Here is a 15,282-nt window from a genome sequence, read left to right on the forward strand (position 1 = left end):
TCACAAAAACGTCCTAGTTTAGTATGTGGTCCAAACTGTCAGAAAAATGTCATAGTTTAGCATGTTATACAAAATATGACAAGAAATGTCATAGTTTAGTATGTCGTCCAAAATGTCACAAAAACGTCATAGTTAAGTATGTCGTACAAAATACCAAAAAAATATCATAGTTTAGTATGTTGTCCAAAATGGAGCAAAAAAATGTCATAGTTTAGTATGTCGTCCAAAATATCACAAAAATGTCGTAGTTTAGTATATCGTCCAAAATGTCACAAAAACATCATCGTTTAGTATGTCGTCCAAAATGTGACAAAAAATGTCGTAGTTTAGTATGTCATCCAAAATGTGACAAAAACGTCATAGTTTAGTATGTTGTTCAAAATATGATGAAACCGTCGTAGTCTAGTCTGTCGTCCAAAATATGACGAAAATGTCATAGTTCAGTCTGTCCTCCAAAATGTACCAAAAACGTCATAGTTTAGTATGTTGTCCAAAATGTCAGAAAAATGTCATAGTTTAGCATGTTATACAAAATATGACAAGAAATGTCATAGTTTAGTATGTCGTCCAAAATGTCACAAAAACGTCATAGTTAAGTATGTCGTACAAAATACCAAAAAAATATCATAGTTTAGTATGTTGTCCAAAATGGAGCAAAAAAATGTCATAGTTTAGTATGTCGTCCAAAATATCACAGAAACGTCATAGTTTAGTATATCGTCCAAAATGTCACAAAAACATCATCGTTTAGTATGTCGTCCAAAATGTGACAAAAAATGTCGTAGTTTAGTATGTGGTCCAAACTGTCAGAAAAATGTCATAGTTTAGCATGTTATACAAAATATGACAAGAAATGTCATAGTTTAGTATGTCGTCCAAAATGTCACAAAAACGTCATAGTTAAGTATGTCGTACAAAATACCAAAAAAATATCATAGTTTAGTATGTTGTCCAAAATGGAGCAAAAAAATGTCATAGTTTAGTATGTCGTCCAAAATGTACCAAAAACGTCATAGTTTAGTATGTGGGCCAAACTGTCAGAAAAATGTCATAGTTTAGCATGTTATACAAAATATGACAAGAAATGTCATAGTTTAGTATGTCGTCCAAAATGTACCAAAAACGTCATAGTTTAGTATGTCGTCCAAAATGTCACAAAAACATCATAGTTAAGTATGTCGTACAAAATACCAAAAAATATCATAGTTTAGTATGTTGTCCAAAATGGAGCAAAAAAATGTCATAGTCTAGTATTTCGTCCAAAATGTACCAAAAACGTCATAGTTTAGTATGTCATCCAAAATGTCACAAAAACGTCCTAGTTTAGTATGTGGTCCAAACTGTCAGAAAAATGTCATAGTTTAGCATGTTATACAAAATATGACAAGAAATGTCATAGTTTAGTATGTCGTCCAAAATGTCACAAAAACGTCATAGTTAAGTATGTCGTACAAAATACCAAAAAAATATCATAGTTTAGTATGTTGTCCAAAATGGAGCAAAAAAATGTCATAGTTTAGTATGTCGTCCAAAATATCACAAAAATGTCGTAGTTTAGTATATCGTCCAAAATGTCACAAAAACATCATCGTTTAGTATGTCGTCCAAAATGTGACAAAAAATGTCGTAGTTTAGTATGTCATCCAAAATGTGACAAAAACGTCATAGTTTAGTATGTTGTTCAAAATATGATGAAACCGTCGTAGTCTAGTCTGTCGTCCAAAATATGACGAAAATGTCATAGTTCAGTCTGTCCTCCAAAATATGACAAAAACGTCATAGTTTAGTATGTAGTCCAAAATATCAATAAACATTATGTCCAAAATGTCACAGAAACGTCATAGTTTACTATGTCATCCAAATGTACCAAAAACATCATAGTTTAGTATGTCATCCAAAATGTGACAAAAAATGTCATAGTTTAGTATGTCGTCCAAAATATGACAAAAACGTCTTAGTTTAGTATGTCTTCCAACGTGTGATAAAAATGTCATATTTTAGTATGTCGTCCAAAATGTCACAAAAATGTCAAAGTTTAGTATGTGGTCCAAAATATGACAAAAACATCATAGTTTAGTACGTCATCTAAAAGATGACAAAAACATTATGGTTTGGAATGTCGTCCAAAATATGACAAAAACGTCATAGTTTAGTAGGTCGTCCAAAATATGACAAGAACGTTATAGTTACCTCCGCCATGGAGGTTATGTGACACCCAGCGTTTGTGTCTCTGTCTGTCTGTCTTTTAACAAGATAACTCAAAAACGCCTGGGCAGATTCAGATGGAATTTTGTGGGGATATAGACTATGGTAAGAGGAAGAGCTGATTTAATTTTGGTGGCAATCCGGAAAGGATCCTGGATTCTGGATCACTTTGAATTTTTTAGTATGTTTTTGTATGTGGTCCAAAATATGACAAAAACATCATAGGTTAGTATGTCGTCCAACAAGTTGGAGTAAGGTGTCTAGATAGCTCAACTGGTTAAGAAGGTGATTTTTAAACAGAATTGTGTCAGAAATGCGGGTTCGATTCCACCTCATGATCCTTTACTGTATGGCTTTTCTGTTTTCCTCTCTATCCTTGGTGGAGGTCTGCACTCTTTGAGTGCTTTTCTCGTAGTTTAGTATGTCGTCCAAAACGTCACAAAAACATCATAGTTTAGTATGTCGTTCAAAATATGACAAAAACATCATAGTTTAGTATGTCATCGAAAATGTCACAAAAACATCATAGTTTAGTTTGTCTACCAATGTCATATGTCGTCCAAAATGTCACAAAAATGTTATAGTTTAGTTTGTCGTCCAAAATGTCATAAAATATCATAATTTTGTATGTCGTCTAAAATGTGACAAAAACGTCATGGTTTAGTATGTCGTCCAAAATATGACAAAAAAAATCATAGTTTAGTATGTCGTCCAAAATATGACAAAAACATCATAATTTAGTAGGTCGTCCAAAATATGACAAAAACATCATAGTTTAGTAGGTCGTCCAAAATATGACAAAAACATCATAGTTTAGTATGTCGTCCAAAATATAAGTAAAACGTCTTAGTTTAGTAGGTCGTCTAAAAGATGACAAAAACATGGTTTAGAATGTCGTCCAAAATATGACAAAAACATCATAGTTTCGTATGTCGTCCAAAATGTCAAAAAAAATGTCATTGTTTAGTATGTCATCCAAAATGTCACAAAAACGTCATAGTTTAGTATGTTGTCCATACGTCCAACGTCAGAGTTACCTCCGCCAAGGTGGTTATGTGACACCCGGCGTTTGTGTGTCCGTCTGCCTGACTGTCTGTTAGCAAGATAACTTAAAAACGCCTGGGCAGATTCACATGAAATTTGGAGGGGATATAGACTATGGTAAGAGGAAGAGCTGATTTAATTTTGGTGGCAATCTGGAAGGGATCCTGGATTCTGGATCACTTTGAATTTTTTCACGTTTTAGTATGTGGTCCAAAATATGACAAAACATCATAGGTTAGTATGTCGTCCAACAAACTAGAACAAGGTGTCCTGATAGCTCAACTGGTTAAGAAGATTATTTGTGAACAGAACTGTGTCAGAGATGCAGGTTCGATTCTCACTCATGACCATTAACTGCATGGGTTTCCTGTTTTCCTCTCTGTCCGTGGCGGAGGTTTGCACTCTCTGACTGCTTTTCCAGTTTAGTATGTCATCCAAAATATGACAACAACGTCATAGTTTAGTATGTCATTGTTTAGTATGTCGTCCAAAATATGACAAAAACATCGTAGTTTAGTATGTGGTCCTAAATGTGACAAAAACGTGATAGTTTAGTATGTCGTCCAAAATATCACAACAACTTCATAGTTTAGTATGTGGTCCAAAATAGGACAAAACCATAATAGGTTTAGTATGTCATCCAACAAGTTGGAGCAAGGTGTCCAGACAGCTCAACTGGTTAGGAAGGCGATTCGTAAACAGAAATGTGTCAGGGATGCAGGTTCGATTTCAGCTTATGATTGTTTACTGCATGGGTTTCCTGTTTTCCTCTCTATCCTTGGCGGAGGTCTGCACTCTGAGTGCTTTTCTAGTTTAGTATGTCGTCCAAAATCTGACAAAAAAGTCATAGTTTAGTATGTCGTCCAAAATGTCATAAAGTCAGTTTAGCACATCGTTTAAAATTTCACTAAAATGTCATAGTTTAGTATGCCAAAAATGTCACAGAAACGTTACAGTTTAGCATGTCTTTCAAAATATCACAAAAATGTCATAGTTTAGTATGTCGTCCAAAACGTGACAAAAAAAAGTCATAGTTTAGTATGTCGTCCAAAACGTGACAAAAAAAGTCATAGTTTAGTATGTCATCAAAAACATCATTAAAACGTCATAGTTTAGTATGTCGAACAAAATTTCACTGAAACATCGTCAAGTAAATTTTTAATGCAATGGCTTCCCACAATTGACAAGGAAAAATTGGACGTGCAACAGGATTTCACTCTTTTATTTATGCAGTAAAGGTGGAAGCAGGTGAAAAACCTTTAAACACAAAAAATGAACAAATATAAATACATATGCTTCCAACTAAAGCAAATATTTTACAAAAACAATCATTTTTAAACCCATAATACACAATCAGGTTTTAAATAAACAGAGTACTACATTTTAAAAGAATTTACTCATTTTTACCCAAAATATTTAATATGTATTTTCAAAGCATTTAACAGATTTTATATTGGCATTTTTTAACAGTTTTAACAGTTAAGCTCTTTGCATTTACCAATGAATATCATGAAGCAAAACTCATCTAACCAATGCCAAGGTTCAAGTAAATAATGGATTCTGTATCTAATAATGCACATATTTTCAGCCAAATAAACAGTAGGCATGCAAAATAAGACAAATTGCTCCTGAAAAGAATTTTTATCCACGCAAATAATATTAAACAGGAAGACAGTGCGCGTCTTCAGCAACACAGCCAGAAAGCACACTTTAACTAATCCAGTGAGACACATGAACTTACTGGTGGTCTCTTTTGGTTTCAGTCCTTTTTCCCCATGCGTTTATAATCAGTGGTTTCTTTCTTTGTCGCTGTTGCTGAAATCGTCAGCAAGAATGACTGGTTCGGCGTTTATGCTCCTTGGTTTCTGGCGTCTGCTGTTGATTTCCCTCAAATTTTGCTCACCTGTTGAGGCACGGCATGGAGTGACGCGCAGCGGTCCAGCGGCGGAGACATTTGCTATGCAGTCGGCTACCGTCGGGTGAAGCGCGCACAGAAATACCTCCAGGAAGATTGCTGCAACAGTTACAGTTTAGCATGTCGTCCAAAATAGGACAAAAACATCATAGTTTAGTACGTCTACCAAAAGATCACAAAAATGTCATAGTTTAGTATGTCGTCCAAAATGTCACAAAAACGTCATAGTTTAGTATGTCGTCCAAAATGTCACAAAATGTCATAGTTTAGTCTGTCGTCCAAAATGTCACAAAATCGTCATAGTTTAGCATGTCATCCAAAATATGACAAAAACGTCAAAGTTTAGTTTGCCGTCCAAAATATAAGTAAAACGTCATACTTTAGTATGTCGTCCAAAACGTGACAAAAAATGTCGTAGTTTAGTATGTCGTCCAAAATCTGACAAAAAACGTCATAGTTTAGTACGTCTACCAAAACCTGACGAAAAACATCATAGTTTAGTATGTCCTCCAAAACCTGACAAAAAACATCATACTTTAGTATGTGGTCCAAAACGTCACAAAAACGTCATAGTTTAGTATGTGGTCCAAAATGTCACAAAAACGTCATACTTTAGTATGTCGTCCAAAATTTGACAAAAAATGTCATAGTTTAGTATGTCGTCCAAAATCTGACAAAAAATGTCATAGTTTAGTATGTCATCCAAAATATGACAAAAATGTCATAGTTTAGTATGTTGTCCAAAATCTGACAAAAAATGTCATAGTTTAGTATGTCATCCAAAATATGACAAAAACATCATAGTTTAGTATGTCCTCCAAAACCTGACAAAAAAACATCATACTTTAGTATGTGGTCCAAAATGTCACAAAAACGTCATAGTTTAGTATGTCATCCAAAATATGACAAAAACGTCAGTTTAGTACGTCCACCAAAATATCACAAAAATGTCATAGTTTAGCATGTCACAAAAACGTCATAGTTTAGTTTGTCGTCCAAAACCTGACAAAAAACGTCATAGTTTAGTATGTTGTCCAAAATCTGACAAAAAACGTCATAGTCTAGTATGTCGTCCAAAATGTCACAAAAGCGTCATAGTTTAGTATGTTGTCCAAACTGTCATACTTTAGTATGTCGTCCAAAATCTGACAAAAAATGTCATACTTTAGTATGTGGTCCAAAATGTCACAAAAATGTCATAGTTTAGTATGTCGTCCAAAATGTGACAAAAACAGCATAGTTTAGTATGTCGTCCAAAATGTCACAAAAACGTCATAGTTTAGTATGTCGTCCAAAATGTCACAAAAACGTCAGTTTAGTATGTCATCCAAAATGTCACAAAAACGTCATAGTTTAGTATGTCGTCCAAAATGTCACAAAAACGTCATAGTTTAGTATGTCGTCCAAAATTTGACAAAAAATGTCATAGTTTAGTATGTCGTCCAAAATCTGACAAAAAATGTCATAGTTTAGCATGTCACAAAAACGTCATAGTTTAGTATGTCACAAAAACGTCATAGTTTAGTATGTCGTCCAAAACGTGACAAAAAATGTCATACTTTAGTATGTCGTCCAAAATCTGACAAAAAATGTCATACTTTAGTATGTGGTCCAAAATGTCACAAAAATGTCAGTTTAGTATGTCGTCCAAAATGTGACAAAAACAGCATAGTTTAGTATGTCGTCCAAAATGTCACAAAAACGTCATAGTTTAGTATGTCGTACAAAATGTCACAAAAACGTCATAGTTTAGTATGTCATCCAAAATGTCACAAAAACGTCATAGTTTAGTATGTCGTCCAAAATGTCACAAAAACGTCATAGTTTAGTATGTCGTCCAAAATGTCACAAAAACAACGTAGTTTAGTATGTTGTCCAAAATGTCACAAAAATGTCATAGTTTAGTATGTTGTCCAAACTGTCACAAAAATGTCATACTTTAGTATGTCGTCCAAAATTTGACAAAAAAATGTCATAGTTTAGTATGTCGTCCAAAATCTGACAAAAAATGTCATAGTTTAGCATGTCACAAAAACGTCATAGTTTAGTATGTCACAAAAACGTCATAGTTTAGTATGTCGTCCAAAATGTCACAAAAACGTCATAGTTTAGTATGTCGTCCAAAATGTCACAAAAACGTCATAGTTTAGTATGTTGTCCAAAATGTCACAAAAACGTCATAGTTTAGTATGTCGTCCAAAATGTCACAAAAGCGTCATAGTTTAGTATGTTGTCCAAACTGTCATACTTTAGTATGTCGTCCAAAATCTGACAAAAAATGTCATACTTTAGTATGTGGTCCAAAATGTCACAAAAATGTCATAGTTTAGTATGTCGTCCAAAATGTGACAAAAACAGCATAGTTTAGTATGTCGTCCAAAATGTCACAAAAACGTCATAGTTTAGTATGTCGTCCAAAATGTCACAAAAACGTCAGTTTAGTATGTCATCCAAAATGTCACAAAAACGTCATAGTTTAGTATGTCGTCCAAAATGTCACAAAAACGTCATAGTTTAGTATGTCGTCCAAAATTTGACAAAAAATGTCATAGTTTAGTATGTCGTCCAAAATCTAACAAAAAATGTCATAGTTTAGCATGTCACAAAAACGTCATAGTTTAGTATGTCACAAAAACGTCATAGTTTAGTATGTCGTCCAAAACGTGACAAAAACTGTCATAGTTTGTCGTCCAAAACCTGACAAAAAACGTCATAGTTTAGTATGTTGTCCAAAATCTGACAAAAAACGTCATAGTCTAGTATGTCATCCAAAATGTCACAAAAACGTCATAGTTTAGTATGTCATCCAAAATGTCACAAAAACGTCATAGTTTAGTATGTTGTCCAAAATGTCACAAAAACGTCATAGTTTAGTATGTTGTCCAAACTGTCACAAAAATGTCATACTTTAGTATGTCGTCCAAAATTTGACAAAAAACGTCATAGTTTAGTATGTCGTCCAAAATGTCACAAAAACGTCATAGTTTAGTATGTCGTCCAAAATGTCACAAAAACGTCATAGTTTAGTATGTTGTCCAAACTGTCACAAAAATGTCATACTTTAGTATGTCGTCCAAAATTTGACAAAAAATGTCATAGTTTAGTATGTCCTCCAAAACCTGACAAAAAAACATCATACTTTAGTATGTCGTCCAAAATTTGACAAAAAATGTCATAGTTTAGTATGTCGTCCAAAATCTGACAAAAAATGTCATAGTTTAGTACGTCCACCAAAATATCACAAAAACGTCATAGTTTAGTATGTCGTCCAAAAGGTGACAAAAAATGTCATAGTTTGTCGTCCAAAACCTGACAAAAAACGTCATAGTTTAGTATGTTGTCCAAAATCTGACAAAAAACGTCATAGTCTAGTATGTCATCCAAAATGTCACAAAAACGTCATAGTTTAGTATGTCGTCCAAAATGTCACAAAAGCGTCATAGTTTAGTATGTTGTCCAAACTGTCATACTTTAGTATGTCGTCCAAAATCTGACAAAAAATGTCATACTTTAGTATGTGGTCCAAAATGTCACAAAAATGTCATAGTTTAGTATGTCGTCCAAAATGTGACAAAAACAGCATAGTTTAGTATGTCGTCCAAAGTATGACAAAAACGTCATAGTTTAGTATGTCGTCCAAAATGTCACAAAAACATCATAGTTTAGTATGTCGTCCAAAGTATGACAAAAACGTCATAGTTTAGTAGGTCGTGCAAAATATGACAAATTTTGCTCACCTGTTGAGGCACTGCATGGCGTGACGCGCAGCGGGCTTCCGTCGGGTGTAGCATGCACAAACACACCTCCAGGAAGATTACTGCAACAATTGTAGTTTAGTCTGTCATCCAAAATGTGACAAAAATGTCAGTTTAGTTTGTTGTCCAGAATATGACAAAAACGTCATAGTTTAGCATGTCGTCCAAAATGTAACACAACGTCATAGTTTAGTTTATTGTGACGTTTTTTGAGCGACATGCTATACTGTGATGTTTTTTGGACGACATGCTATACTGTGACTTTTTTTAAGAGCGAAACGCAATGTTTTGACTTTTTTGAGCAGCATGCTATGCTATGACGTTTGTTGGACGACATGCTATACTATGACGATTTTTGGACGACATGCTTATGACTTTTTTGGGTGACATGCTATACTATGATGTTTTTTGGACAACATGCTAAACTATGACTTTTTAGAGCGACATGCTAAAGTATGACAGTTTTTGGAGTTACATGCTAAACTATGACATTTTTTGGAGCGACAAGCTAAAGTATGACATTTTTTGAAGTGACCTGCTAAACTGACGTTTTTTTTGGAGTGACATGCTAAACTGTGACATTTTTTGAAGTGACATGCTAAACGGACGTTTTTTTGGAGCGACATGCTAAACTATGACATTTTTGGAGCAACATGCAAAACCATGATGTTTTTTGAAGCGACGTGCTATTCTATGACTTTTTAGAGTGGCGTGTAAAGACAGGGACACTGAAGAAGGGTTACCACAGAAAGTCAGAAACTACCTACTACTACTATAACTACTTTAGACCTCTGTTGAAAATCTTTTAGGTGATGTGTTTTGATGTTTAGTTCCATTCTGAGTGTTGGCTCATGACCTCATGTCTGTTCTCAGAGCCTTGTATTCTGGATGTTTATCAGTGTTTCAATTCAAGCAAAAAAGTTTACTGTACATTATCAAGTGTTTTTAATTCCTACCTATTCCATTGGCCTACAATAAAATATGAATATGCTTTTATTTGTTTGCGTTTTGACTTTGCCATTTTCAAATGCATGAAGTTAGAGCGAGATGAGGGTTTTGTAATAGTACTGGCAAGAATTTAAAACTACTTTCACCCCTGCCTGTATGTCACCATGAGTCTGAGTTGTCTACGCTACGTTCGTGTGAACGACTTACTGTCATCATGTAATGGCTTTTTGTTCTTGTTTTGCTGAACTTCAATAATTTTGGAAGAATACCAAGTTATATTATTGTCTTTATCTTCAGCTGGATGCTGATAACATCATGAGTATCCTGGTGTCTCATCTGGTGAAAAGGGGAAGTCCAAGGCACTGAATATTGTTGTTCTTGTCTTTTCAAGCCCAAGTGAGAAATTAACCTACATTCTAGCTAATTACGAACCTACAACCAGATCCCTGTAATGACTATCAGGGTCAGCTGAGCTAGCAGTTCAGCTGACAAGGTTCTCCACTGATACAGATTGCTTTTACCGTAGTTGTTGAAAACAGCAAAACATAAATAAATAAATGAAGCCATTTGTAAGATACACAGTTATTCTTTGATTTTGACTCTGTGATTGTGTCTGACTCTATTAGATTCCTCTAATCGACTCAGACACAGAGGAAAATAATTTAGCCTTTTAGGGTGAAAAACAAAGATTTTATGTTTGGTGGAATATTGGAACAGATAGAAATATGGACATTTTTGGACCAAATTTGCACCATCATGTCACTGGTTTGTATTATTCTATCAAAACAGGGTTGGACCATTGAGGATCACGTGTATATATGAAAGAAAATATTAAATTTCAGGACTCCATCTACATTATTTCTCCAGATATGTCTCTTCAGACATTCATCAACAGATTGTCAGCAAAAAAAACCAACATAAAATCATCATGGCCACCTTCTATAAGAACCTTTAACTCAAAAACTTCCGCTACCTTTGAGCCCAGATTTTACACATGACAAACTCAATCAATATTCACATCTTAAAAAACCACTCAGTCAAACTGGAGATGGCCAAATGTTGAGTATTTGGTGAAATGAGGCAGAATGAGTCACGTGGACGAACTGCTCACATCCCAGCAGCTGCCACAGGCTGACAGTGGAACAGCCAGTTTAACAGCTGCTGCCATGATGGATCAGCGGTCAGGTTCTGGTCCAATCAGAGCTGCTGCTGGACCTTTGAGGACTAAACTGGATTTATCAAAAAACATTAAAATCTGCTTCATTAATCTCTCTCTGGGCACAAAGGCTTCAGCTGACATGTTTCCAAGACATTTTGTTGCCATCAGCTCAATGTGTTGCAGGTAGAGAAGCTCAACAACTTTGACCACAGCTGGAAATAGAACATTAACTGAAATATAATCCTGCACTGACAGAACCATCCTGAAACTTACTGCACACTCTGCAACCTGACATCAATCCCCAATGTATCATGTCAACATTAACTGCAGTTCTCCATCATTCACAGTGTGGAGCTGCAACACTAAACTATACAGTGATAACACACTGTACATTAGTTCCCAGTCCACCTCCCAGTAACGTGGTCCAGTCAGAGTCTCTACACACCAGCTGCTGCTGCTTCAACCTCTGGATCATCAGGACACACTTCATCCTCTAAGCACAAACGCCGTCCGGTTCCCAAGCTGCAGAGAGAAGAAGAAAGAACAGAGGAGATCAGCACTTCAATCCATGTTAATGTGTTGCAGAGAGCACACTGAGCTCCAAGCTCACATACAGTGGGTACGGAAAGTATTCAGACCCCTTGAAATTTTTCACTGTCATTGCAGCCATTTGCCAAAATCAATAAAGTTCATTTTATTTCTCATTAATGTACACTCAGCACCCCATCTTGACAGAAAAAAACAGAATTGTAGAAATTTTTGCAAATTTATTAAAAAAATAAAAACTGAAATATCACATGGTCAGAAGTATTCAGACCCTGTGCTCAGTATTGAGTAGAAGCACCCTTTTCATCTAGTACAGCCATGAGTCTTCTTGGGAATGACACAACAAGTTTTTCACATCAGGATTTGGGGATCCTCTGCCATTCTTCCTTGCAGATCCTCTCCAGTTCTGTCAGGTTGGATGGTGAACGTTGGTGGACAGACATTTTGAGGTCTCTCCAGAGATGCTCAATTGGGTTTAGGTCAGGGCTCTGGCTGGGCCAGTCAAGAACGGTCACAGAGTTGTTGTGAAGCCACTCCTTTGTTATTTTAGCTGTGTGCTTAGGGTCATTGTCCTGTTGAAAGGTGAACCTTGGGCCCAGTCTGAGGTCCTGAGCACTCTGGAAGAGGTTTTCCTCCAGGATATCTCTGTACTTGGCCGCATTCATCCTTCCTTCAATTGCAACCAGTCGTCCTGTCCCTGCAGCTGAAAAACACCCCCACAACATGATGCTCCACCACCATGTTTCACTGCAGGGATTGTATTGGGCAGGTGATGAGCAGTGCCTGCTTTTCTCCACACATACCGCTTAGAATTAACACCAAAAAGTTCAATCTTGGTCTAATCAGACCAGAGAATCTTATTTCTTATAGTCTGGGAGTCCTTCATGTGTTTTTTGACAAACTCTATGCGGGCTTTCATGTGTCTTGCACTGAGGAGAGGCTTCCGTCGGGCCACTCTGCCATAAAGCCCCGACTGGTGGAGGGCTGCAGTGATAGTTGACTTTGTGGAACTTTCTCCTATCTCCCGACTGCATCTCTGGAGCTCAGCCACAGTGATCTTTGGGTTCTTCTTTACTTCTCTCACCAAGGCTCTTCTCCCACCATTGCTCAGTTTGGCTGGACGACCAGGTCTAGGAAGAGTTGTGGTCGTCCCAAACTTCTTCCATTTGAGGATTATGGAGGCCACTGTGCTCTGAGGAACCTTGAGTGCTGCAGAAATTCTTTTGTAACCTTGTCCAGATCTGTGCCTTGCCACAATTCTGTCTCTGAGCTCCTTGGGCAGTTCCTTCCACCTCATGATTCTCATTTGCTCGGACATGCACTGTGAGCTGTAAGGTCTTATATAGACAGGTGTGTGCCTTTCCTAATCAAGTCCAATCAGTTTAATTAAACACAGCTGGACTCCAATAAAGAAGCAGAACCATCTGGAGGAGGATCAGAAGAAATGGACAGCATGTGAGTTAAATATGAATGTCGCTGCAAAGGGTCTGAATACTTCTGACCGTGTGATATTTCAGTTTTTCTTTTTTAATAAATTTGCAAAAATTTCTACATTTCTGTTTTTTTTCTGTCAAGATGGGGTGCTGAGTGTACATTAATGAGAAATAAAATGAACTTTTTTGATTTTGGCAAATGGCTGCAATGACAGAGAGTGAAAAATTTCAAGGGGTCTGAGTACTTTCCATGCCCACTGTATCTACACACACTGTCAGCATCAGGTGTGTTTCTCTGCACATTTTACTGCAATCCACAGTGGAAACAAACTGGTGACATTCATCAACCTTTTTTTACCGCACAAACTCTTCACTCATGGATTTATTGCTGTTCCATTTACACTAACAGTCTCCGAGTGTCCATCAACATCTCATCTGCTCTAGAAAAATACACTTTTAAAAAAGAGTCTGGCAGCAAAGGGGGCAGAAAATATGTTCAAATGCTCCTGTAAGGTTCAAAATCTGGAGAAACTCAATGAAAGAGCAAATTTCTAAAACAAATATATTTTTTATCAGATCTAAGTCCAGTTAAACAGTCATTTTACAGTCGAACATTGGGAAAGATCAAATCAATATTTGTAGAAATGCAGATTTTTGATGCTGATGTTATGTACAGTTTGGGCCTGTTGTTTTATTTTACATTCACAGGAAAGTTTATTATTTTCTGTCATTTTACTACAAATTATCTGTAATTCAACAAAACGATCACATATCTGTAAAATCAGAGGAAATGTTGAGAGAGTAACTAAACATAATGATGCTGCTGTGAAATAAGAGGCGCGGGTTTGCAGGCTTTAGTCTCACTGATCCCAGAACTGTGACAAACATCAGACTGATCAGCTGATCACTGTTGAAATGAGACAACAAACAGTGAGATCAGAACTGATGGACACTTTGATGAAGGAGGACCACTGTCTCTGCACATCTGGGAGGCTGTCAGCTGGAATCAGCTTTACTTCCTCAGCACATCAACACAACATCAACAGTCAGCTTCACATCCACTCAAACACACCCTGACAACAAGCTTCTGCCTCCTCTGATTGGCTGACTGCTGTCTCTGTGTTTCTGTCTCCATTCTGCTCTCACAGCTTCACTGAGAAGCTGCAGGTTTACAGGAGACACTGGATCTTTGCTTTGATACCGACTCTGTTTAGTAGAAAACTGCTGAAAGCAGCAGAGACTGACTGGAACCTTCTACTGACCTCGGAGTCTTCAGGTTGCAGTCTGGACTCTCCACAAGCTCTAGCAGATGTTTCACTCCTGAATCCTGCAGGTTGTTGTCACTCAGGTCCAGATGTTCCAGATGGGAGGGGTTGGACTTCAGAGCTGAGCCCAGAGAATCACAGCTGATCTCTGACAATCCAGAGTTCTCCAATCTGAATAAAGAATAGAAGATGGAGATTAAAATCATTGATGATCCATCACGTGTGTTCAGGTTCTGAATGTGCAGATCAACACTACTTTGTCCTCATCAGTGAGCTTTTTCTAAAACCAGCAGAGTGGCTTTGTCCTTATGTTACTGTGGATCTTCATCATGTCAGCCTTCTACACACATCATCCACATGTCAGCACAACATTCATCCACCTATTCATGTCCACACATCAATAACATGCTGCATCATCAAAAGGCTCAACATCAGTCAAAAAGTGAATTCAACACAAACCGAAGAAATATTTATAATTCATTCACTAAACTTTGTCACTTCAAACTCCTCTGAGTTCAGAGGATCTTCTGGATCCAGATGTGACTCGTCAGTTCAAATTAAAAACATTCATTTACTTTAACAACTAACTCTGAACATTTTCTACATTTTCTGCTACGAACACTCGTCTCTTGTCACAACACACTAAAGAAAACAGCTGAACAACAGCAGATTTACAGCTTCATGGATGGAAGTTCTGTTGAACATAAACTAGCTTCAGTTGTCATTAAACACATCAGATCTACAACAGTAACAGACAGACAGTGAACTGACTCCAGAGTCAGGATGCAGTCTGGACTCTCCAGAAAACCACTCAGATGTTTCACTCCTGAATCCTGTAGCTTGTTCTTACTCAGGTCCAGATGTTCCAGATGGGAGGGGTTGGACTTCAGAGCTGAGACCAGAGAATCACAGCTGATCTCTGACAAACTGCAGTCGTCCAATCTGAATAAAGAATGAAAGATGTTAATTGAGGAGACAAAGTTCCTGTTTGAAATAATTCAGAGTTCCATCA

At 36.7% G+C, this 15,282-nt stretch overlaps 1 long non-coding RNA gene across 1 annotated transcript; it reads right to left on the bottom strand.

The window, feature by feature from the left end:
- Positions 1-4,341: 4,341 nt before the first annotated feature.
- LOC127530315 (uncharacterized) lies at positions 4,342-15,282 on the bottom strand. The gene is made up of 3 exons (XR_007936867.1): positions 15,121-15,282; positions 14,268-14,441; positions 4,342-11,548 (listed from the first exon to the last, which is right to left on the bottom strand). It is a non-coding gene; the product is annotated as an uncharacterized LOC127530315 (long non-coding RNA).

The sequence above is a fragment of the Acanthochromis polyacanthus genome, chromosome 16, assembly GCF_021347895.1.
Source record: "Acanthochromis polyacanthus isolate Apoly-LR-REF ecotype Palm Island chromosome 16, KAUST_Apoly_ChrSc, whole genome shotgun sequence".
NCBI lineage: Eukaryota > Metazoa > Chordata > Actinopteri > Pomacentridae > Acanthochromis > Acanthochromis polyacanthus.